We start from the raw sequence: 24037 nt of genomic DNA, 5'->3' as shown, positions 1-24037 counted from the left end.
CCAGCTGAGAGAGCGGATCCGTGCCGTGTTCAGCACGCGACCGTTCCGGAAGCAAGGGCGCCTCCGGGGACAGGCCAGGGAGAACGTCGTCGTATTGTAGCGCGGGACCATATCAATGCCTGCAATCACCCGCAAAACGAACGGCCTTACTGAACGCTTCCACCGAACGCTCTCTGACATGATTTTTATGTACTTGCGCCCTGACCACACAAACTGGGACAACATTCTTCCTTTTGTTACATTCGCTTATAATACTGCGATACAACGGACTACGGCTACAGCCCTTTCTTCCTCGCGTATGGACGATCTGCGTCCTCTGTCTTCGACACCAAATTCTTTTTCTCTCCTGCTTCGCCTAACACCTCCCACCCAGAAGAGTTTGCAGCTCGAGTCGCGCATTGCCGTGAAATTGCTCGTCACGACACCAAAGCTACCCAAGAAAACTGAAAACGTCACTGTGACAGTAAACGCGGTGACATCACCGTCCATCCTGGAAGCCAAGTCCTCCTATGGACGCCGGTTCGAACCCCTGGACTTTGCGAAAAATTCTTTCACCGGTACATTGGGCCCTACACAGTCCTACAACAAACTTCCGCAGTAACTACCGAGTCACTCCGCTTCCCTCCGTCGCGGACCACCGTCATCGTAGCGCAGAAATTGTGCACCGTCTTCCGCATGAACCACATAATTTTATTCCCCGTTCAGCTGATCTTTAACTTGCGGCCAAGTTGGCTGCTTCCACGAGGGGGGGGGGGGGAATTAGTGTAACCACATTTAACGTACTTCATCGTTCTCATTTGTATATAGCCATCATCATCCCTGTTCTTCCTTTGCTTCGTGCTTGAGCCTGAGCCGTGTCTGCGGAATAAACGGGTCTGCCAGTGCTGCCTGTCCTGGTCGACCAGTCTTCCGTCTTTCTATATATATTGACACGTATGACACGTATACATGTTTATCTTTCACCGGTGGCCGCTTTCCACCGGCTAACAAATGTTAAACGTTATCGCTCGGTGCAGGACGCGCCTGTATCGGAAGTTTCTAGAACGTTATCGATGCTTCTTTCCATTGCCTGTTTTCACCGACGCTTATGTTATCTGATTGCATGACTGACACGAATTGTCTAGAACTTTCTGGAAGACACGCGGGCATCAGGGATTAATCTAGAACCTTCGATGACTCAGGTATAAAAGCCGACGCGTTTCGCCGCTGATCAGATTTTCGACGATCGCCGACTGTGTTCGCCGCTATCGTTGTGCTTTGAGTGTACCTTGCTTTTGTGGGCACAGGTTCGCCCAATAAACAACCAGTTTCGTCGTACACAGTTTTACGACTGTTTTCTTCAGCGTCACTACTACGTGACAATATATATATATATATATATATATATATATATATATATAGTGTGACCGCCATTTGTGCATATCGTCGTCGTCAATTGTACATACGATTCATCATCATCTGTTGGCTCGTGTGGTGCTTCGATTCTGTCTCGGGCGGCTGAAGGCCGATGTCTCACACTATGTATATATATATATATATATATATATATATATATATATATTAGAAAGAGAGAGAGGCCTTTCCCCCTATCAAATTGTTTGTACGTCACTGCCTTTAGGTAGCTAATTCGGAGAAGTTTAGCATTCAAAGGGTGTATGTGATCATGCTCATCAACGCATATTCTAGGAGCCCGTACATTTGAGAAAGCCACATCATGATGCTACTAACATCGGCCTGCTCCTCGCTTTGCTTTCCTGTCAGACGTATATATGTTTTCGAATCCAATAATAATGAAAACAGCTGCGCAAATATTACTCGGAGACAACTTATTAGAGAACAGTAGATCTCAAAAATATTCCGGCATAGTCCATCTCGCCATGAATGTCGACGTTATTGCGATTAGCATCGAAGCAATGTTCTGACACGTCATATTGGAACCACCAAAACATGTCATATATGAGGCGCGTATGTAGCCGGGTGGAGCCTTCCTCTACCGCTTGGAGCTCACGCTGCTGCTTGCGGAAGTGGCCAGTTTAAAAGCCAATGTACACTTAGCACGGCTGAGCAGAATCTTGCAGATTACTTCTGGAGCACAGCAGATGAACGTGTTGATCGGTAATGCTGATGGTACTAACATCGACAGTAATTTTCTTCCTCATCGAGCTCCCACTGTAGCTTGCGGACGCAGGGAGTAATGACACAGGTTGACGTGAAAGAGGTTGATTAAAAAGCGGCGCATACCTAGTACACACAGTCACATACGCAGTGACCCATTACGCCATGAACTACCTACTAACTGAAATTGGCGGGAAAACGGTATAGGCGCGGACAAACAGTCAGACATACTAGAAACTGGGTGAAGCTCCCAAACAATGGTAATTGCTTTAAGATTTGGCCTGCTAATGAATGAACACATAGTATAGTAGCGTCTCTGGGGGAGAAGCATACTTGCTCAGAAATTTTGGTCAGGCAGTGTCCGAAACCGAACTTGAAGACAAGGGAACCGAGTTTCATGAGGAAGAATGTTCTTCGCTACGAATTTTGTAAGGCCGAGACATAAATGCAACAACTCGCGTTCTAAAAGAATAAAAGCACATAGTTTGTGAGCAGGGCTCCTACAGAATAATACGCAACCAAACTTCGAAATGGAGAGGTCGTACATCACCCGAGTCTCCCTGCGTATTCCGAAACTACTATAAGGCTATTGGCTACTAGTACTATTAGGCTTTTTTGATGGGAAGCGACAAACTCGCGGTTTCCGTTGGGCCCAGGATCCTTTTAATAATGACACGGCGCTTGGCAGCTTTTTACACTAAACACAGACTTCATACAGACAAGCTGACACGATACAGACGCTTTACATACACACGGACTAGAGTTCGCGAAGTCATTTCTCCTTCTATATAAGAATGTGCCTAGCACTCATGCATCACGATTCGCCGCTGTGTGTCGTCGTTGCGGTGACCATGGCGGTTGTTGCGTAGTGCGTTGCTGCGTCGTCTGACACTTGAAGACAGCTGGTGTGTTGCTCGCGACGGCCACGTCTTACGCCATCATCATCACGCCGCACCTTTTCGCGACACGGAAGCAGGGAAACAGCAGGCTGGCAGAACACCAGGCCACTGCTGTAGCTGGTCCGTAACGCCTAGCCTGTATAACGCGTCGGCCGCTATAACGTCGGGCTCGGTCGGCAGACAGGTAGCTCAGGCGTCAGGTGCCCAGCAGGAACCACTGCACCAGGCCGCAATTACAGCAAGCCGCTGGTGCACAGGAGAGTTCAGCCACGAGTGGGATCTCCGACCAGGTCTGCACCGTAGCAGGACACGCGGTCGCCGGTACCCAAGTAACGCAAAATGTTGCCGTAACGTTCTCTGAATGTGCACAAATGTCGGCGTATAACGTCCTCTTTTTTGATCGCCAGACAACGTTGGGCCGTAACTTTGTGGCAGCGTTAAGCAGCACATTCACGACGTTAACATAACGCTAACAGAACTTCCTGGCAACGTAAAGTGGATGTTGCCTTTTGTCACTTGAGCTTTCAGGCAACGTACGTATGTGACGTTCAAGCAACACTCAACTGACATCGCAGAATATTTGTTGACATACATAACAGCAGTGCTGTCAGCATGACATGGCTGACAGCACTGCAAATCCTTAAATTTATATTTGTTTGACAGATAATTTACTCTAGTAGTTTTCATGTTGCATATGCATGAAAATGTGAAACAAGAATTAGTGAAAAACAGCGTTTTTTACGTATATATCTTGTGTAGCTTACCAAGATATCTGTGTACCTTACCTTGTGGTAAGATACACTATGTACGTGAAATAATGCTGTTTTCACCAGTTCTTGTTTACATTTTCATGCATATGCAACATGAAAACTACTAGAATGAATAATCTGTCAAACAAATATAAATTTAAGGATTTGCCGTGCTGTCAGCAGTGTCATGCTGATAGCACTGCTTTACGGGCAGCTCATCTGTCTTGCACTATATATAGTACCAAACACAATCTTTCTCAAGTGTTTCACATGGTGGTTTGCCTGACTTGTCTTGCTGTTGTCCATAGCACAGCATATAAATGCTAACTGCAAGTAAAAGTGCACAATGCAAAACTGCGAAGTGGTTCATAAGAACAATTTTTCATTTTGGCTATAACAGCAAGAGAAGCAGCATGCACGTCCAATGTGCAGAGGTTCTCGTATAAAGGTTCTCGCAGCACGAAAGTGAATATATTCCACAAATGTTCATTTCCTTAAACATATCATTTAGGCTTAGACCACATAAAAAATCAGTCTTTGCTTCCGACTTGCTGCTCTAAAAATCATGTGTCGGTAGCTGCATGTGCTTTCAAGAAATTGCATAATAGCCAACATCATCTGCTGAGAACAAACGCTAGTATGTAGGAATTGTTTGTGCAGGAGGAATATGTGGTGGCTGAATAATCACCCATGAATATGCATTGGTCCACCTTAAATAATAGTGAATGCCATAGACAAACCTGGTTATAATGTCAAACCATGCATTTATTTACTGTCTGCTTACATCATCCTGGCAAACAAATGACACTTATATAACAGTAACTTAAAAACTGATAACACACTGATAACACACTTAAATACATTTTCTATTAAACATCAAGGTCTTCTATCACATGTTAAGACTCTACTAACAGCTACAACTACAACACAATATATTTTGCCTTCCCATGTGAGTCAAACTTCGAATTTTTTTGCTTTTTGTTGAGTTCCCTTATTGCAATGCCAGAACACAATTTACACTTCTTAATAACAGCACAAATACTGTCCTCCTTCACTTTGCAATGTACAACACAACACAGTAACACTGCGGTTAGATACTATCTCCTGCCAAGCATCCAGCCGGTCTTTTTGCCTAAGCTTGCAGACATGGCAGCAAGTGTGAAGTAGTCAACACAGCCCAAGGTGTAGAGTAACAGAAAGTCATCCAAGCACTGACAGCCAGCCATCACGTTTGCAGAGGATGGCCAGCAGCACAAGTGATGCACACATGCCTCCCTCGGTAGCTTCACTTGCATCCAGACCTCACTGGTTTCCAAGTCAATAATGCGGTAACCTGCAGAGACATCAATTACATAAAACTATAAAGTGCCATCTGAAACACTGAAGTAAGCCATGTTTACTGTGAAACCAGGCTATAAAAATGCTTACAAACAACTTAACCTTCGCATAACTGTGAAACAAACAATAGTGACTTTACGCAGGAGAATAATGCAAAACATCAAAACCAAATTTCAGTAAAACCTAACCATTATAGCTATAAGTTTGGACACAAGAGCAAGGAAAGCACAATAAACAATACCCACAACTTCCTTTATTGCGCTAAGCAGTTAAGACGTTAGTATCAATATATTCCTTTAAAATACAGCTTCCTTGCAATGCCACGGCAGCTTGTTGCATCCAGTTCAGTCTTGGAAGAAAACAAAAATTACCAAATTATGTGAATGCTCTACCACGGTACCAAAACCACATTTCATTCGTGATGAAAGTTCCAATGAGTGAGTGATAAATTTGACTTGGTGGTACAACATATTGGTGAATTGCAGCACAGATATTGACGACAGAAAAGACGAGACAATAGACGTGTGCTGGCTTCCAACAAAAAGCTTTATTTTCAGCGACCCATGTTTATAGCCGTCACTCATCACATTGCACACGCGCAATTCACACCCTTAGGAAGGTCAACTCTGTGATAAGTGTACAGATGCTGACACACACAGAGCCTAGTCGCGCAATCTTTTCAGCTTCAATAATTTCACGTGTTAGTTGATCACCGCTTCTGCTGACAACAGTACACCGAGCAAACAATGGTTCACAGGCACACGAACTGCAACAACATGCAAGCCAACTATCATGCATGTTTTTCTTGACATTGTATGAGTGTTCTCTCAGCTGGTCATTGATACAGCGTCCTGTTTGGCTTATGTACTGTTTACCACAAGAAAGAGGGGTACAGTAATTCATGTTGCTAACATAGGTGACGAACAGATTTTTGTGCTTTTTGTTACACTTGTGTGCTGCGCTGAAACATTTCCTTTGATTACACAACTTTATAAGCTTCTGAGGTGCAAAGAAGACAACTTTAACTTTGGAACGATCTGCAGTTTTCACGATACTGTGAGACAGCTTATGAATGTATGGTATGACAGCCACTTTAAGGCTGTCAGATGGAGTGATCACACGGCAACCACTCGGTGCATGCGCTTTTCAGAGTAGAGGTCATGTGGTCACTGCATCTGACAGACATAAAACTGGCCGTCATACCCTACATTCATAAGCTCTCCCAATATCAAGAAAATTGCATATCATTCTAAAGTTGTGTAATCAAAGGCAATGTCACAGCACGCCACACATATGCAACAAAACACCAAATTCCGTTTGTCACCTGTGTTAGCAACGTGGTTTATTGTATCCCCCTTGTGGTAAACAGTATATAGGTCAAGTGGGACACTGTATCAATCACCGGCTGAGAGAACACTCATACAATGTCAAGAAAAATGTGCGTGACAGTAGGCTTGAATGTCATTGCAGTTAGTGTGACTGTGAACCGTCGCTTGCTCAGTGTACTGTTTCCAGCAGAAGCGGTGATCAATTAAGACATAAGATAATTGAGGCTGAAAAGATTTCGCGACTTGGCTCTGTGTGTATCAGCACACCTTCTGTACACTTGTCAGACAGAGTTTACTTTCTTCCTAAGGGTGCGAATTGCGCATGTGCAATGCAGTGACTGACGGCTATAAACATGGGCCAGCAAAAATAAAGCTTTTTGTTAAAGAGTTGCCGCATGTCTCTCGTCTTGACTCTTCTGTTGTTGCCTACATGTGCACTGCAATTCAGTGCCTGAACGACCGGCTACGACTACGCTATTGGTGTTGCATATCGGGAGAAGGGTTGAATATTGCTCAGCACTGCAAAAGTTGTCGTTGCTATCCGCGGATGACGAATATGGAAGTTCTGGCCATGGAAAAACCAATTTAGAACGCGAGCTTTTGGAAGCGGTGTTAATCGAAAATTCTGGACCTGATAAGTAGGTTAGGGCCACTTCGCAGGCATTTTTAAACAAAGAAATGCAACTCATGAGTAGCCACAAATAAGCTGATTTGTTAATTCTGCTTTTGTTTCTTTTTAAAGACGATAGTGTTTCTTGGGCTACCTAAACGCGAAAAACTTTGTCACTCGATTCAACCGCTCAGTCAAAACCAAGCATGAGAACATGATTTTTTCTCCTCAGGGGCACCACATTTCGAAAGATATGCATCAAATGCATCTGAAAAGTTAATCATTTCGGTGCAATACATGTATTGCTACAAACATTACAAAAACAAACTTGAAAAAATGTGAATGATACTTACTACCCACAGCTTCCAATTTATCGGGGTTCAATGTCGACTTCTCATCAGCATTGCCGTCCTTCAAGCACCGACAAGGAGCGAGCCCCTGTGATGCTCCTACGCCGAGCGCCAGGGCTCCCCACATCAGTTATGCCAGTTCTTTGCAGAACAGGCAATCCCGGCGATGGCACTGGAGCAGGCCCCAGTTATCGTTGCCAATGTATACAACACTTCCTAGGTGTACCTGCAATAAAATATGACAGAGACAGATTAAGACTGCTTACGTGTGGGAACGTGAAAGCACCTTTAGTCAACCATATGGCTGCAATGTGACGTGCACAGTGTGGCACGCACTAGGCACACCTTAAGTCAGCCAGAACCAAAGAGCTGCCGTGGCATAAGGGAAGCGTGCTCCTTTCACACTCCAGGTTCTATTCCCACCCACTCTGCACAACTTTCTTATTAAAGCAATTAATTTGCTTTGTTTACATGAGCCTACCTAAATTTGTCATCACTCCAAGCGTTTTGATGCGCTTTTATTGCTTGTGCAATAGGCCATTAGTTTTATGTCAATAAGTGCTGGTAGCAAAAAGAAGTATGTCTAACCGTGCGATAAATGTAACCGGAAATGGCAGGTACGTCCAGTGGCATTAGTGTAGGGGCTGCACACAAAATTATATAGCTTACCCTGTTTTAAATTTATTTTAAAGAGCAGTTTCAGTGACCCAAGTAGAGTCTTTCAGCTTTTTGCAGTGCAGAAACAGGTACAGTTTGTGCCAGCCAACCAGATGAAGAGCTCTCCTAGTAACTGTCTCTAATCACCCTCTCAGCAATTAGTGATAGCCAAAATACCGCTTGTATCTCTACAACTGACACATGTCCCATTTCCTTAATGTGGTATTCGTCACTGATTTTGATGGTCAATTTGTTGCCACAGATGAACAATCGAAATCTGGCGCGCAGCACCAGTCGTGTCAGTGCATCGTCAAGTGGCAGGAACATATTTCTCCCTTGAGTGAATAATGGTGCTCTCCTGGGCACATGTTGAGGCACCAGCCAGTCTGCCCCATGTACATTCGACCGAATATGTACATGATCAAAGGAACAGACTATGCTACCCCTGACGAACACAAGACAAATTGGGTTGCATCTTTAACTAAGCAAGCCTCAATTCTCATGTGGACTGCTATGCACGCACAATTCCAGCGAAAAATAAAGTAGGCAGGATATGCACGACAGTCCACAAGTGAATTGAGAAAGGCAAGCAGGCAAGGGAGGTTTGCTTGGTTAAAGATACCACCAAATTTGTCTAGTGTGTATGAATGTGTAGTGTGCTCACTGTATTCCTTTCACACCTGGTCAAATGTACACAGAGCAGACTGGCCGGTAACTAAATTTGCCAAATAAATTCACCATATTTCACTCAAAAGACCAGCATGCTCGTCCAGTTTGGCCGTGCATTGCCGCGATAGGACTTGGGGCTGGATTAAGATCATCTGTTTTCACCTACGGTGAAAAATTGACACGAGAGATCAGTGAGGCATACCGCATAAACAAGACATGCGAGCCAGGCCCATGATCAATTCATGAAATAAAAGGCGTCCTTTCTAGATTACAAGTGATTGAAGTTAGTCTGCGCCCCCCCCATATTTACTTTCCTTTTTACACAAATACCATTTATTGTGATTTTATGCCTTTATATTACAACTTACGCCTTCCCCCTGAAAGAAATTGTGCACAACATAAGCACACATCCAGTGTTGATATTTTTAATCATTCCATCAAAATAAATGGTCAGTTAGCAGCAGTCATGTTGTATGGTACCCTTTTCCTCCCCATGTAAATTCTATCCTGAAAAGTTACATGAACTGACCGGCAAACTGATAAGTACACTACAAATTTTACCTAGCAAACACGGCTGGTTCTCAGAAAATGCACAAATACGGTGATAGGTATCTGTTGTCATACTGTAGCAATAGTAAGTGCCAGTTAGCTTCGACACTAGACAGTTTTAGTATAGCATATGCAACTAATAGCGTACGCCTATACGCTATAGTACAGCGTAGGCTAAACAGCACACATTACAGTTTTAGTTGGCCTGCGAGATCTGATCTCAGAGGCCATATGCCATCGTCGCACCTATCTCTCGACTTCACTGACAGGTGGCGCTGACATATCTCGAAGGTTTCCCTCGTTAGGCTTTGTGTCGTTCGAAACGAGAAGCGATCTCGAAAATTCCACAAGGTTAACCATATTACACAGTTGTCAAAGCGGCCTGAGGGTAAGCGAAAGCTGTTTACACAGTCATTTGCTACGAACGAAGCGAATTCTGCAAAAGCCAAGCCAAATTCAATTCGAAGCGGGCAGCGGGGACCGCCGCCATGTTTAACGTAAACTACGCAAACCCCACACAGACGGTAATGCTAAATCTGAGAAATAGCATGCATACGCTATCGGTCAGATAGCGTTCTGCACATGCGCAGTGATGACCCACTATTTTATAGCGTAGGCAATGACATAGCGTACGCTAAACTAAAACTGGCTATTGCTGCACTACTTCAGCTGTCAGGCATCTACAGTGCTTAAGACACCACATATGTGTAAGTGCACAACAAAAACAAGGCGCATCAACCATAAATTTGACTTGATAGTAGTGACAACATAGGCTGTTTCGTGTAGCTAAGACACTAGCCAATATGTAGAAAGTATATGCACAAGTATACATACCTATAGATATTTGCCTACTTAACTTAAAACTATAAGAGTTGCAGTGCATATGATGCTTGTTCTAGACACTGGTATTTTTGAGAAAACTACTCTTAGAATTAGATATAATGCTTTTTCAATTCATCCAGCCAGTAAATGAAGTCGTACACATATCATAATTTGGACTTGCAGGTTGAACATATTCTGACCTGAGCAGCGCCAAGCAGAATGAATAGACCGAATGCCCACTGTGCTGACCAAATACACAGGATGAAACAGAAAATATGGAAAGGGACCCCAAAGTATTATAAATACTTCTTGACAGCTGTAGAATTAGGGCTTGTTGGTTGATTGTCACTATTAAAATTACACTAAAGCCAATCAGAATGTTCTGTATGGTGTAGTTAAAATCAAATTCATTTGACGAGCAACATTGCAATAACCAGCAAACATGGCAAGAGCAAGCAGACATGTGCGAAATAGTGTGCTTTTTTAATAATAGAGCATCAATACAATGAACTACCTACCAGTTAGCTATGTGTTCTATGCTGTATTGACTTGAAAAAAAAAGAAAAATAATGTAACTGGACACAGACTCGCAACTGCTACAATGCCTACTTGCATGAATAAGGATAGCTTGCCAAGAATATAAAAAAATGGGAGAGAAAAAAGCAAGCTTACTAGAAAACACTTCAGAACTGTAGTAATTGCAGCACAGTGAAAACTGGCCTTAATGTATCATTTCAAGAAGTTTAAAGTGATCAAATGTGTATTTTCCAGTGGCAGTTATTCTTGGAACAAGACAGAAATAATCGTGAATATGAATGTTAAACAATGGTAAGCACACTGTGTGCTTACACCTATGACATATTTGGCCCATTACACTTTGAATTCTTATATGCGCAGAAGCTGCACAAGAATGTAGTGTAAACACTAAAAATTTGGAAATAAAACCCTACAGCATAGGAAACAGTTTCAAAAGAAAACCAAAATGAAAAGTGATAGAGTGTACTAAGCAAAATTAAAATGTAACTTGCAGCCAAGCGATTGATGCAAGAAAAAATACTTAACATCAGGACATGTTAGGCCTACTTTTATATAGAACACAATAAGGTGTGCATAACACCTATGAACACAAATAAACAGCAAGTTGCATAAATATTTGGCCTAATTAGTAAGCTGTGTTGACTAATGTCGATTAACTTATCCACAAATGATACCGAGATGCTACTTTTTGGAACACGTACACTAAATACATACCTGACCCGACCATCCAGATTACACGTTGCACTACGGCAGGCATAGCCAAGGAAGGGGTCTGGTGGCTCCTCCGTTATGTGGGCACTGTTATGGGTCACAGCCTCGCCACTATAAAATAAGTTCTGTGTTAACTTATAGCAGTGGCACATAGCTTTATAAAGCTGTCAAATTGTCTACACATGCATGGAGCATCTAAATATAGTCACACAAACAATGTTTGCATTATGGCAGGGTGGCAACAGAGCACAAAGTAGAAGTCACTGATGAATGTCCTGATAATGGGGACCCTTTGATCACAGTAATATTCTTGACACGCAGCAGCACATAACAAATACATGTTTGGCTACAAAACAATTCATTTTCTTTTCATGACTCAGTTTAAGCAACTTTCCCCTGTCACGTTTAGTTACGTATAAGGTATGTCAAAACATCTTGTCTTAAAAAGTAAGTTGGACTAGTAGCCCCCCCCCCCCCCCAAGCTGTGATTCCTTAATTTTTTTCTCTAAAACTGTCGTAAACCGTAAAATTCGTAAGCAGATATTATTTACAACGTCGAGGCAAGGAAACATGGCAAGGAAACAAGTTTCTTTGCCATGTAAGCAAGGAAACGTCATTGCAATAAGAATCGGTGAAGAGGCAAATGAGTCATTATGCAACTTCAGCAGAAAAGCGGGAGCTCATGCGCAGCACGCACATGATGAACACGATTATTTTCGAACGTTATGTTTCTCATCGGAAAAAAACGCTTATCAAGATTTTCAATTTCGCATCGAAGCAATAAACTTGCGTAACTAAGTGCTGACAACCAGCGTTCAGCAAGCATCAGCACAGGTATCACTGTTGTCGCAGGACTTCTATTTCATACGCTCGCGCACGCTATGCACACACGAGAAGCTCACACAACACGCGTGTAGTTAGCCAGCACGATTACTTACCTTTTGAATAGTACGACGCGGTCGCGAAGCGCTCGCCAAGTTGCCGGTTCTGCGTCGACGACGTTACTCCCCGCATACATGCCGCTGCGCAGTGGACGAGCTGAGGCCGCACTCCACCCAACTTTCCACGAGAACAAAGAGGCCGCACTCCACGGCATAAAAGCGTTGGGCCACATTTGCCTGGATCGCCACGCATACGGCGAGTTTGCAGTATGACACAAGGTATCTTCAGGCACTTCTGTGCTCGCAAACTGCGACCCACTTCATAACAGCAAACACAAAAACACACGATCAAGCAAACGTGACGCTCGTAGCACCCCGCACATACGACCGCCATCACAGAACAAGGAGGAAAAACAATAGCGCCACCTGCATACTTGGGAGAATGTTGTGGCCTCTGTGATGACAAAAGTATTAACCAGTACGCTCACATACTAAAATTTTGTGCCGGGTTACACACAACTACGTATAGATGTTGCGAGACAAAATAACCGTAGAACAATCTATATTTTACACTATAGTTTAGCGTAGAAACAAATTTTATAACGTATTTTACCTTTGAATTGCTTCCACCGTTTGCAGCCAGCATAAGCATGGCCTTCGAGATTCGTTTACCTTATCCTTATCAAGCCGTCGCTGTGGCATGATTTCAACGGTTTGGGCTGTCTCGAAGCTGTCTCGAAGCCAAGCCATGACGTTTAGCGATGCTCCCTACTTTTCCTTCGCCGTCACTTAGTTTTAAATAACTTTCTGATGTCGTCAACATGAATTGTAGCCTCAGGAATTGTTGACACGATATCGGAGGTACAGATGTGCAGTATTCGATGTTTCCGTGCGCGTTGTGACTGTTTCAGTCGGAAAGGATGAAATCCATGAGGGTTGATAGCTCGTGTGGCGCAGGTTACACCCGTATCGTCCGCATTTCCTTTCGTGTCGGTGTGTTGAATGTGCGCGGGTTTTGCTCCTGTCGTCCGTACCTTCTGTGTTTATCGTGCGGCTCGCGAAGATTCCTCCTAAAAAACATGTCTGCAGCGTGCATGTGTCATTTGTGGTGTGTGGAACAAATGTGCGCTGGTGTACGATGTGTTTGCAGCCGTATTGGTGGCTTATAGTCCTTTGCTCTAGTGCCATTTCTATGATGTAAACCATACGTGAACTGAAAAAATGCACTGTTTTTCATATGGACAAGTAGATATGATCTGTGTGTATCCACTGTGCAGTGTGGATGTGTTCGTCATTTTTATGAAGCTCGTATCATGGGGCTTCTGCCTATTCATGATGGCCCTTGCTTAATGTTTCCACTTTTAGGGGCATGTGGCGTGCAAGGAGTCACAAAGTCTTGTGCATTTCGTGTGGAAGAAGGGAATACTTTTATGCGTAACTTTGTGTATTATAGGTGAACCGTTGCAACAATTTGCATTTTGTCCATGTGAATGCTTCTGCCATTTGATATAATTTGTAGCAGATCTTATCTGTGGAGAAGCATAATAAACATAGTTTAACATGGTGTTCCTTAGATGATATTAATTACTGCATAACCACTATACATCTCCATACCTCACTGTATGATAAAGATGAATGTTCAGTTTAAAATGAAAATATCTTATAGTTGCATGAACGTATACATGCGAAATGCTACAGCAGCCTGGCATCACATTAATGTCAATATTGGTGACATCCGGCAACGTTCTGGGAACGTGCTGTTTTGTAACTTTGCTACATTGATACCATTTACACATTAAATTGATGTTTACATGTAACGTTGACACAGCGTAGGTGTCGGGACGTTGCTGTGACATTTATTTGTGACATCACTTGAACGTACAGCTGGCAACGTACATTCAACGTTGAGGTTGGCTGTTTAACGTTGCCTGACATTTGTTACAATCAGGCAACGTTTACGCTACGTTCTATGTTACTTGGGTACCCGAGCCTTGAACCGCCGTTCTGCGAGCTGACGTTCGAGGCTGCCGCTCCCTCTCACGCTCTGCGCGCTCTCGTAATGATGATGATGATGATGACCTTATCATCTTTGGCGCATACCTACTCACGGGGATCGGCCAAGAGTCAGGCATATTTTGTACATGTGCTAAGTGAATAAATTTAGCAAATGTCTAATTTTCGTAAATGTACTAAAGAGAATAAATAAATTCTAAGACGATTCAGTAGACAATAAATATATAAAAAGTATAGATACAAGGGCAAGAGGTAATTAGGTAATGATAAATGAAATAATATGCTTAACAATGAAATCGGTTTGATTCAAGAATAAATTGTGAGTGTCCAAGCACAGAAACTCCGAAAGAAAGCAGTTCCGGAGTGTTCATTGGCAGGCCGAGCTGTCGCATTGCAATTTGCAATGTTCGTTTTCTTAGGATGGAGAAACGCCGGCAGTCCAGTAAGTAATGGTCGATCGTTTATAATGCGTTACAGAAATGGCACAAAGGAGAAATCGCCAGACCAGATCGGTGCATGTAGAAATTTAGGCGGGGGACTCGACATCGCAGTCTTGTTAATGCCACTTTTGTTTTTCTGTATTGGCAAGAAAGTTCCTGCTCCAAGGGAATTGTAAGTGGTGCAGTTTGGTGGATGATGCTAGATCTGATTTCGATGCCATAAGGGTGTATCTTCTAAACCTGGCAGACGTTACACTCTCGTGCTCTCACGCCGCTTCCTTGTCCGTGGCACGGGGTCGTCTTCTTCCGTTATCATCATTACCAATTGTGTTCTTGTTGTTGCCACAACACGATCATCATTCCAAGCTGGTCTTCTCATCACCGCACGCCACTGTCCACATCATCACAGATTTTCTGCATATGTTACGCCTAGGTAATTCTGCGATTCAAGCGTTGTAATGATCTCTTGACCGTACATAAGTGAGTTTCGGATAGAAAGACAGAACGGGAAAAAAAGTTCATTTTTTTGCTTTGATTGGCATCTGCAGTCACCAACTTCAATTTCATTCAAACAGGGCTGCAAAATTGTATTGAGTGAATATGTACCATTTGACGCCAAAAAAATTCTGTATCAGCGTAAGCGTACACCTGCGTGTCATGTTGTACCGAAGTATTAATCGTAAAATTTTAGATTCCAGCGCATTGTGGCAGGAAAAGAAGACGCTGACGCAGGACTACGGGTGCGCTAACTGGCGCACGACACCGTGAAGACCGAGGAGATGGCCCTGAACACGTTCGCGGCGCTGTGTATTATTCTCTACTACATGGTGCTGATCGCTTTGGGCGTGGTCTCTGGTCGCAGGCTGCACCAGGGCGAGACGCTTTCGCGACACACGACAGGAGCCTTTCGGCGCACCGGCCGCCTATTCTGGCGCAGCGCAGCTGTCGACGACACCGACGACTTCTTGCAGCGGTTCTTCGTGTGTGACCGCAAGATGCCTCTCATCCTGGGATTCGCCTCTATGACCGGTACAGTGACTGTTCGCACTTTTCGCAGCATGCTGACTGTACTTAAGTTGCGTACCATGAGGTTGCAGCGCTTGAACAACTTTTCCCGCTAGTGTAAATGATGGTAAACTGAAAGCCAGGCTCTGTAAGAAGAAAACACTAGGTGCGGAAAATGTCTTCAACACATCTTTCATGGAAAGAGCTCGACACAAGGTATGCATGGTCATTCGTTCGGAAATATTTGGGCCAATTGCTGTTTTTAGGCAAGGCTTGTAACTGACATATATTCCAAGTCGTAGATGGCAAAGGAGTTCTGCGAAAATACGAAAGGTAAAGGAAGTGCCCGAAAGCAAAAATTGTCATCGAGCCCGACGAAGCTGAGTAGAAAACGTTCGCCATGAAAGTCGGTTTCCTTCGTTGCAGCGTGCTGCTCTCGGGGGATAACTCAGAGGGAAAACAAAAGGTCGTGTCAAATCACTTCACGGAAAGCGAGGCAAGAAACAATGTCATCATCATCATCATTATCATCATCAGCCTATATTTTATGTCCACTGCAGGACGAAGGCCTCTCCCTGCGATCTCCAATTACCCCTGTCTTGTGCTAGCGTATTGCAACTTGCGCCTGCAAATTTCCTAACTTCATCATCCCATCTGCTTTTCTGCCGACCTCGTCTGCGCTTCCCTTCTCTTGGTATCCATACTGTAACCCTAATGGTCCACCGGTTATCCATCCTACGCATTACATGGCCTGCCCAGCTCCATTTCTTCCGCTTAATGTCAACTAGAATATCGGCTATCCCCGTTTGTTCTCTGATCCACACCGCTCTCTTCCTGTCTATTAACGTTAGTCCTAAGATTTTTCGTTCCATCGCTCTTTGTGCGGTCCTTAACTTGTTCTCGAGCTTCTTTGTTAACCTCCAAGTTTCTGCCCCATATGTTAGCACCGGTAGAATGCAATGATTGCACACTTTTCTTTTCAACGACAGTGGTAAGCTCCCAGTCAGGATTTGGTAATGCCTGCCGTATGCACTCCAACCCAATTTTATTCTTCTGTAAATTTCTTTCTCGTGATCAGGGTCCCCTGTGAGTAATTGACCTAGATAAACGTACTCCTTCACAGACTCTAGAGGCTGACTGGCAATCCTGAATTCTTGTTCCCTTGCCAGGCTATTGAACATTATCTTTGTCTTCTGCATATTCATCTTCAACCCAATTCTTACACTTTCTCGATTAAGGTCCTGAATCACTTGTTGTAATTCGTCTCCATTGTTGCTGAATTGGACAATGTCATCTGCAAACCGAAGGTTGCTGAGATATTCGCCGTTGATCCTCACTCCTAAGCCTTCCCAGTCTAAGAGCTTGAATACTTCTTCTAAGCATGCAGTGAATAGCATTGGATAGATTGTGCCTCATTGCCTGACCCCTTTTTTGATAGGTAACTTTCTACTTTTCTTGTGGAGAACCAAGGTAGCTGTGTAATCCTTGTAGATGTTTGCTAAGATATTCACGTATGCCTCCTGTACTCCTTGATTACGCAATGCCTCTATGACTGCTGCTATCTCTACTGAATTAAATGCCTTTTCATAATCTATGAAATCCACGTCGAGAGGTTGATTGTATTCCGCAGATTTCTCGATTACCTGATTTATGACAGAAACAATGTATCAAGATGCAAAAAAACCAGTCCATCTGATACTACTGAAACAATTGAAAAACACAATGTTTATAAAATGGTTACGGGAGTACACTTGAGCAATAAAAAGCAGTACAAAAATTGTCAATATGACAATTGTTCGAGCAGTACTGAACTGCAAACCAAGTACCTACTGAAAAAAATTTGTCGCAGTTTCAGACGATAGGCGAAGCACCAATTGCGATAGCAAATTAGTAGAGAGCTATACGGAGTAAGGATAGTAGTTTTATCAGCTGTATAAACTTGGACATGCAGCAGCACCAGCTACGCGCAGAACTGTTGTCGACGCCGTCGGCGTTTTTATATAAATACGTATTTGGTGCCGCAGCTTCACGTCGCCTCTCCTCCCTTCCTCCCGTCCGCCCACAGCCTTTCGCGCGACGGAAAATGTTGCACTTGCTCTGTATATATGGAAAGGAGGAAAGAGACGCTTAATTCTGCAGCCCTTCAGGGAGCACAGCGCAGAATGCGCGTTTGCTCTCCGACGTGCGTTCGCTCCCCGTGAAAGCGCGCGTCCCTCGCGCCCTTTCACTAGCACATACAGCGTCTGGAGGGCGGCGACGATTTCATCGCCATTGACGTCATACGGAACCTCACGGCGACGGCGACGCCGGCGGCAGAAATCTGCTTTGGAGTGTCCATATAATTTCTATCGCAATGAAAAGTGCAGCCTAAAACTAAATCGAAAATAATTAAAGTGTACCTCTACTTCGAGTCACCTAAAAGTTGTTCCGACTCAAAATTCGCGCACATGATTTTTCACGAGTGATACCATTTTATGTACCGAAATATTTACGCCACATTTGAGAAAGTTTAAACGCAACGGTATTTCAGAGGTTTGCTGCGATGGCTGTTACGCCGTTTGTTTTATTTTACAGCTATTACTAAAGCTATATTTAAGTTATTCAGGGGAGTTATGGAACTGTTTTCGGGCGGCCGCTGCAGGCCAGCGTAAATCAAATATGAAAGCAACCCAACGTGCGTCTGAGCCCTGAATTGGCTTTGAAAGCTAATGACCAATGATTCTAAAACAAAAGTTAGCTAGCGTATGTTTTGTTCGGATGAACAGAAGCTGATATGCACCGCTTTTAAATGGGCTACCTAAACGCGAGAAACTCAGTCTGTCTGTAGTAGAGTAGCAGTCTGGGTCAGTTCTTACATACTGAATAGTAAAAACCAGTCAAAAGACGAAGGACAGAGAAGAGACGTGGCACACACGACGACTGGACTAACAACTGTGCTTTATTGAAGAACCCCGTCTCTCAGGAAAACCCGGCGAGCATGCGCAGCTCAAAAGCCGACGCCCACACACGATTAAAAGTGATTGCAAAACGCCACGTAGCTAAGGCCAGTGCGATAGGAAACTAAGTTTCTTCTGCATCAGTGAGAGAGAGGTAGAACTGATGCAATTATCCCCTTGCAAATTGATATGGTAAGCATCGAGAATTTAACGCTCCGTCTAGCCCTTGCCCCTACCAAGGATTTTAACATTGGAAAAAAGCGGGACGCAGCCGCATTCCCGACAATGGCGAGGCAGATTTGCTGCATCAGAGGAATTCCAAGAATTGTAGTGTTCTCGCAGCCTCTCATTAATACACTGGCCTGTTTGACCGATGTAAACTTTTTCACAAATCAGCGGAAGCTCATACACCACACGTGTAGCACAAGGAATGTAACCGCTGTCATGAAACGCGGGGGGTCTATTCCTGCCGCGCGCCACGCGTGAGCAAAGGCCTGGAAAGTTTGCAGGGAGCAGAAAAAACAACGTTAACGCCCTGCCTCGCAGCAACTTTCTTGACGTTGTGGGAGACCCTATGTACGTACATAGGGCATCACTTCAAGTCTATTCCGTTCAGCCGCCGTTGAGACAGCCCTTTTTCGCTCTCGCCTCATAATCTTTTGCAGCAACGTTTCTGTCACTGCCTTCAAAAGCGCTTTTGGGAAACCAGCGGCCACCAAACGATCGAACTGGTTGTCAAAACTTGATTTTATTCTGTGGTGGCAACTCTTTCGCAAGGCATTTCGAAAGCAATTCATAGCAATCCCTCTCTTAACAACTTTTGAGTGTGCGGACGCGTACGGTAACAACGCCTTTTTACTCGTCGGCAAGAAGCACCAGCATACATGGCTATCGTCAAGAAAAGTTAGTTCGATTTCTAAAAATCTAAACGAGTGGTTAGTAGGCAGTTCATGTGTAAAGCAAAGTGCACTCGAACAAGCCTTAAAAAGCGTTAAGACGTGGTCTACTATGACAGGCAAGGAGTCATTCGGTGAAAGATTTAAAATAATCAAGAAATCGTCCACATATCTGAAAACTTGGCACACACGTTTATCAAGAAGACAGCCTTGAAGTATGTTGTCAAACTTCGCTAAAAATATCTGGCATAGGACTGGTGCGACGCTAGCCCCTATACAAATTCCTTTCTTCTGTATGAAGAGGGAGTCCTTGAAAACTACTACGGTGGAGGAAAGGTACACTGTTAACAGTTCCAAGAACGCATCAACAGAGACTCCGCAAGCATTTTGGAAGGCGACTAGGCCATTCTGATCAATCAGTTCACGCACCGCAGCAAACAGTTCACCATGAGGTATGCTATAAAACAAGTCCTCTATGTCCACAGAAAAGGCACTGTTGGCACCAAGAATTCCATTGCTGAGCACTTCAACTACTGCCGAAGCATTCACTGCACTGTAAGGGTCCGGAACGGAAAGGGACTGCAAGTGAAGCTGCAAAAACTGGCCCACCACCTTCTTCCAAGTGCCTGCCTCTGTAACGATAGTCCTTAACGGGCACTCAACCTTGTGGGTTTTTGCAGTGAAGAACACTTGGAGATCATTTCCTTTGCATTTCTTCACCTTTTGAGACAGGGTTAACAAATTATTGGCCTTTAGGAAACTAACAGCTGAAGACTTCAGATTTGAGGGCTTCCGTTGCGTAGGCTGGAAGTTCTTGGCCTCTGCAGTCAATGCTTTCTCGCCGAAGGTGCTTGTGGGAAGGACCACAAACCCTCCCTCTTTGTCCGCTTGAAGTAGAGTCAAATGTTTATCGATGAAGTGGTCTACGACACGGTGAAGGACACGGTGGCTGCGCTTTTGTTGATTGCCATCTACCTTGCGTAGAGCGTCGATCCCTTCAGACAGACACCGTTGCTTCTCATCTTTGTCAGCTTTCTCTGCTACGCGGCGTACACTGGCAAGAAGTTCATGGCCGCTGACACAAGGCTCCAAACTGTATTTGGGGCCATTCTGAAGAAGCTCGTGAATATCCTCAGGAACCGATGCTCCTTCCAGATAGGTAACAGAGCCTCTGTGGACCATTAGACGTTCCTTCTTTGGCAAGTGCCGGCGCACCTGATTCCAATACACCTCAGTTGCTTGGCCTGCCAGACGTCGGTGTTCTTGGAGGCAACGGACGCCGGAAGGTTCGCCACGTCCGGAGAGGCACAAAACCCGAAGCCAGTCATGCAGGAGTCTCACCTGTCTCCAGCACTCCGATTTCTATATCTTGGCTATCCGCTTCCAATGCCCCGAACACGGCACACAGCCGTCGTGTGTGCCACGTCTCTTCTCTGACCTTCGTCTTTTGACTGTTTTTTTTTTTACTATTCAGTCTGTCTGTCTGTCTGTCACTTGATTCAACCGCCCAGCCAAAACCGATTCCACCATCCGGCGGAAACCAACCAAGCTACTAGCACTGGTGGCACGGGGGTCATACACGCAAACATTATACAGGGCAAAGGAAACCTCAGGCCTATTTGAGGCAAAATATATGTACACAACCGTGAACCGCAGCGTTCATTTAATTAAGAACAGAGATATGACTCCTTTTTACGTTAGTAAATGAAAAATCAGCGCGTTGGAAATGGTGTCGAAGAGACGCTACGCGTTCAAAACCAGCCTCTCAAGCCGCTTTTCTGTAGCCGGCTTTAGGCCAACAGTAATAAATCGACCCAACAGATGGCGCGAGAGCAGGGCGACAGGGGGTAAGTTGAATTGAATTCAGCAAAACCTTCATTGCATCCATCATGGGGGGAGTGAAAGGGGAGGGGAAGAGCGTGAGGGCTGGGAGGGGGAGAAGAGAGGGTGTTACGTATAAGGGGCGGCAGAAGACTTTTGTCTTTCAACGTCATTTGCAGCGAAGCAAGCAGATATACGGCCAATTTTTCTAAACGGTAATCCTTCGTTTTATCGCGCAGCATTCTGTGACTCATTCTTGGCACGCTGCGGTAGGTATGTAGGTTTGTCTCGCCTCACTTTATTGAAGGAAATGACTGCGTGGCCGATGGTGTAATCGAACCTCCGCTGTCGAGCACAGCAATCAGTGGCTCTAACCACTAGGCCACGATTCCTTTTTTGTTTGTTTATTGCCGGCAAAACTCGATTCACATAAACACACTCGAGTGGAAATGCCAAAGGATTAAAAACATTCTTCGGATGCCAGCCAACGCAACATAAGCTGAACTTTTTAAAATTAGAAAGGGTTCATATACACTACAGTTTATACGCACGGCACGCACGCCGGAACACAACTATGTGTCCTGAAAGGAAAAAAAAAAAGAATTGACAGCCACCCCTTTTGTAGCACGAATCTACAAAGAAACCCATCCGGGTTTCTCAGAAAAAAAGCTTTGCAGTTGAAGAAAAATTCGTCCTGGTCCTGGACCTGTTCTCTGATCCCGGACCCGGGCAAATTTTTCTTCAACTGCGAAGCTTCCTTTCCTAGAATCCCGTACGGGTTTCCTTTTTATACTCGTGCTACAAAAGGGGTGGCTGTCAGTTTTTGTCTTTCACAAGCTGTCCTCCACGTTGCGGGATTCCGCAGAACTCGTGTGTTTTATTCAATTCAAGAAACGTTATTACAGCCTCGCGAGAGTACTCGAGGACATGTTTTGCATCAACATCATTGTGGCGAAAAGCCAACCGACATCTTCATATACTGTGCAGGGGCAGTAACATTAAAGCATAAACAGGTACACCATCATCATTTTTACTGCTACAACCTGAGTCCAGGCGAATCTGATGGTAGGTCTTTCTTCAAGATAGTACGTTGGCGTATGTCCTAGAAGCACATTGCGTCCCAACAGCAAAAAAATTAAAAAATAAACGTACTCAATCGTTTCCGAATTTTCACCGCATGAAAAGTTGATACCCCTAGGAACAAATAGGTGTTTCTGTTTCATCCATGTTTTTACAAGAAGCCTACAGTAGGCAATTTAGGAACAAATGTCTTCACAGCAGATGGTGCAAACATTTATTTAACACGTTTTAACAACTCTTGTTCTGGTCTTGCAGCGTACAGACAGCTATGCAATGGCACAGAAAAAAAAACATTACTTACAGCGTCCTTAATAATTAATTACATGATATTCCACTCAGATAATCATTACAAAAACGTGCAGTTAGGAGCCAACACAAAGGAATATCTGTATAATAACCATCTATGGTTCCTGAAAAACGCGCAGACAAAACAAAGAATTCAGGTGCGGTGTTCAATAAGCGAATTTAACATACAGTCCGCAGAAAGCCGTCCAGGATTTCTCGCAAAAGCAAAACGCGATGGACCGACTGTTTCAGCAACAAGTAGGCCAAACCAGGCCCCCATCGCAGATGCGGCGAAAAACGTTTGTCCTACTTGTCCTCTGCCACGTTGACCCTAAATGAACACAGCAAGAACACGATGGAGCTTTTGGAAGTTTTGATGCGAACAGTGTAATATGCATACTTCTCTCGTCCCACAGCCAGCAAGCTCTTTGAAACACTCGGTGCGTGCACCACATTCCACTTTTACGTCTTCTTGTCTTGTGACAGCTCGCGTTCTAATGCGCTGCGCTAGACGGCGCTATTAACGGTACACGCCCACTTTGCCCAGTACTTTCCCCGTAGCACACTACGTAGAAACTGTGCACTGTTGTACCAACTTCATGATCACCCAAGGTAATCGTATTTTAACATTTTTCCACTGCAGTACAAATGTGATCGTCGCTTTAACATACACCGCGTGGAACAGCCATATGGACAGAGTTCTCCACTCTTAGGGTGAACACGGCTCAGCGTGGCTGCGCTCTGCGGAGCGCCAGTCCGTCCAGCGCGGCCGCGCATCAAGCGAAGCGGCGCAGGCGCACATGGCCCTAGGGGAGGTGCCTCGCGTCGTCTGCTACAGCGCGGGAGCGCGGCGCTCTTGCCTTGCTGTGATACACTTCACTAAACGCAGGCGACCGAGCACCCGAGGCGGCGGCGTCGAGGGAAAGCGCGTTTCACTAACTGAAACATTTTCCAACTGATTTTGCCTACAGCTTTGTGAACAGCCTGCTTAGTCAATATATATAAATAGAAACAAGCTATTCAGCACATAAACGACTTAGCATTTCTTTTTAGAGTTATGCCTGCGTTCCATAAGCTATGTAGTCTAATTAACAAAAACATATCAAAAGGCATTTCTTCTCTGTGGGGTGCAATTAAGTACACGATGGTATGCTGATTCAAATTAAACTCTTTCTTGCCAGCTGCGGGCGCTGTGTCTACTTCTTCGTTCTTATAAAACCCCGCATTAAACTGCGCGTATGATGAACCGACAGTGGCTGAAGCACAAAAAAGTACAAAGTTAGTTTTTGCGTGCCCATTAAAATGGTGGGGCAATTTCATTTTACTGCCACAGCTGTTGGTGCAGT

This window comes from Dermacentor silvarum, chromosome 2 (assembly GCF_013339745.2).
Source record: "Dermacentor silvarum isolate Dsil-2018 chromosome 2, BIME_Dsil_1.4, whole genome shotgun sequence".
Classification (NCBI taxonomy): domain Eukaryota; kingdom Metazoa; phylum Arthropoda; class Arachnida; order Ixodida; family Ixodidae; genus Dermacentor; species Dermacentor silvarum.
Note: the sequence above shows the minus strand (reverse complement) of the source record.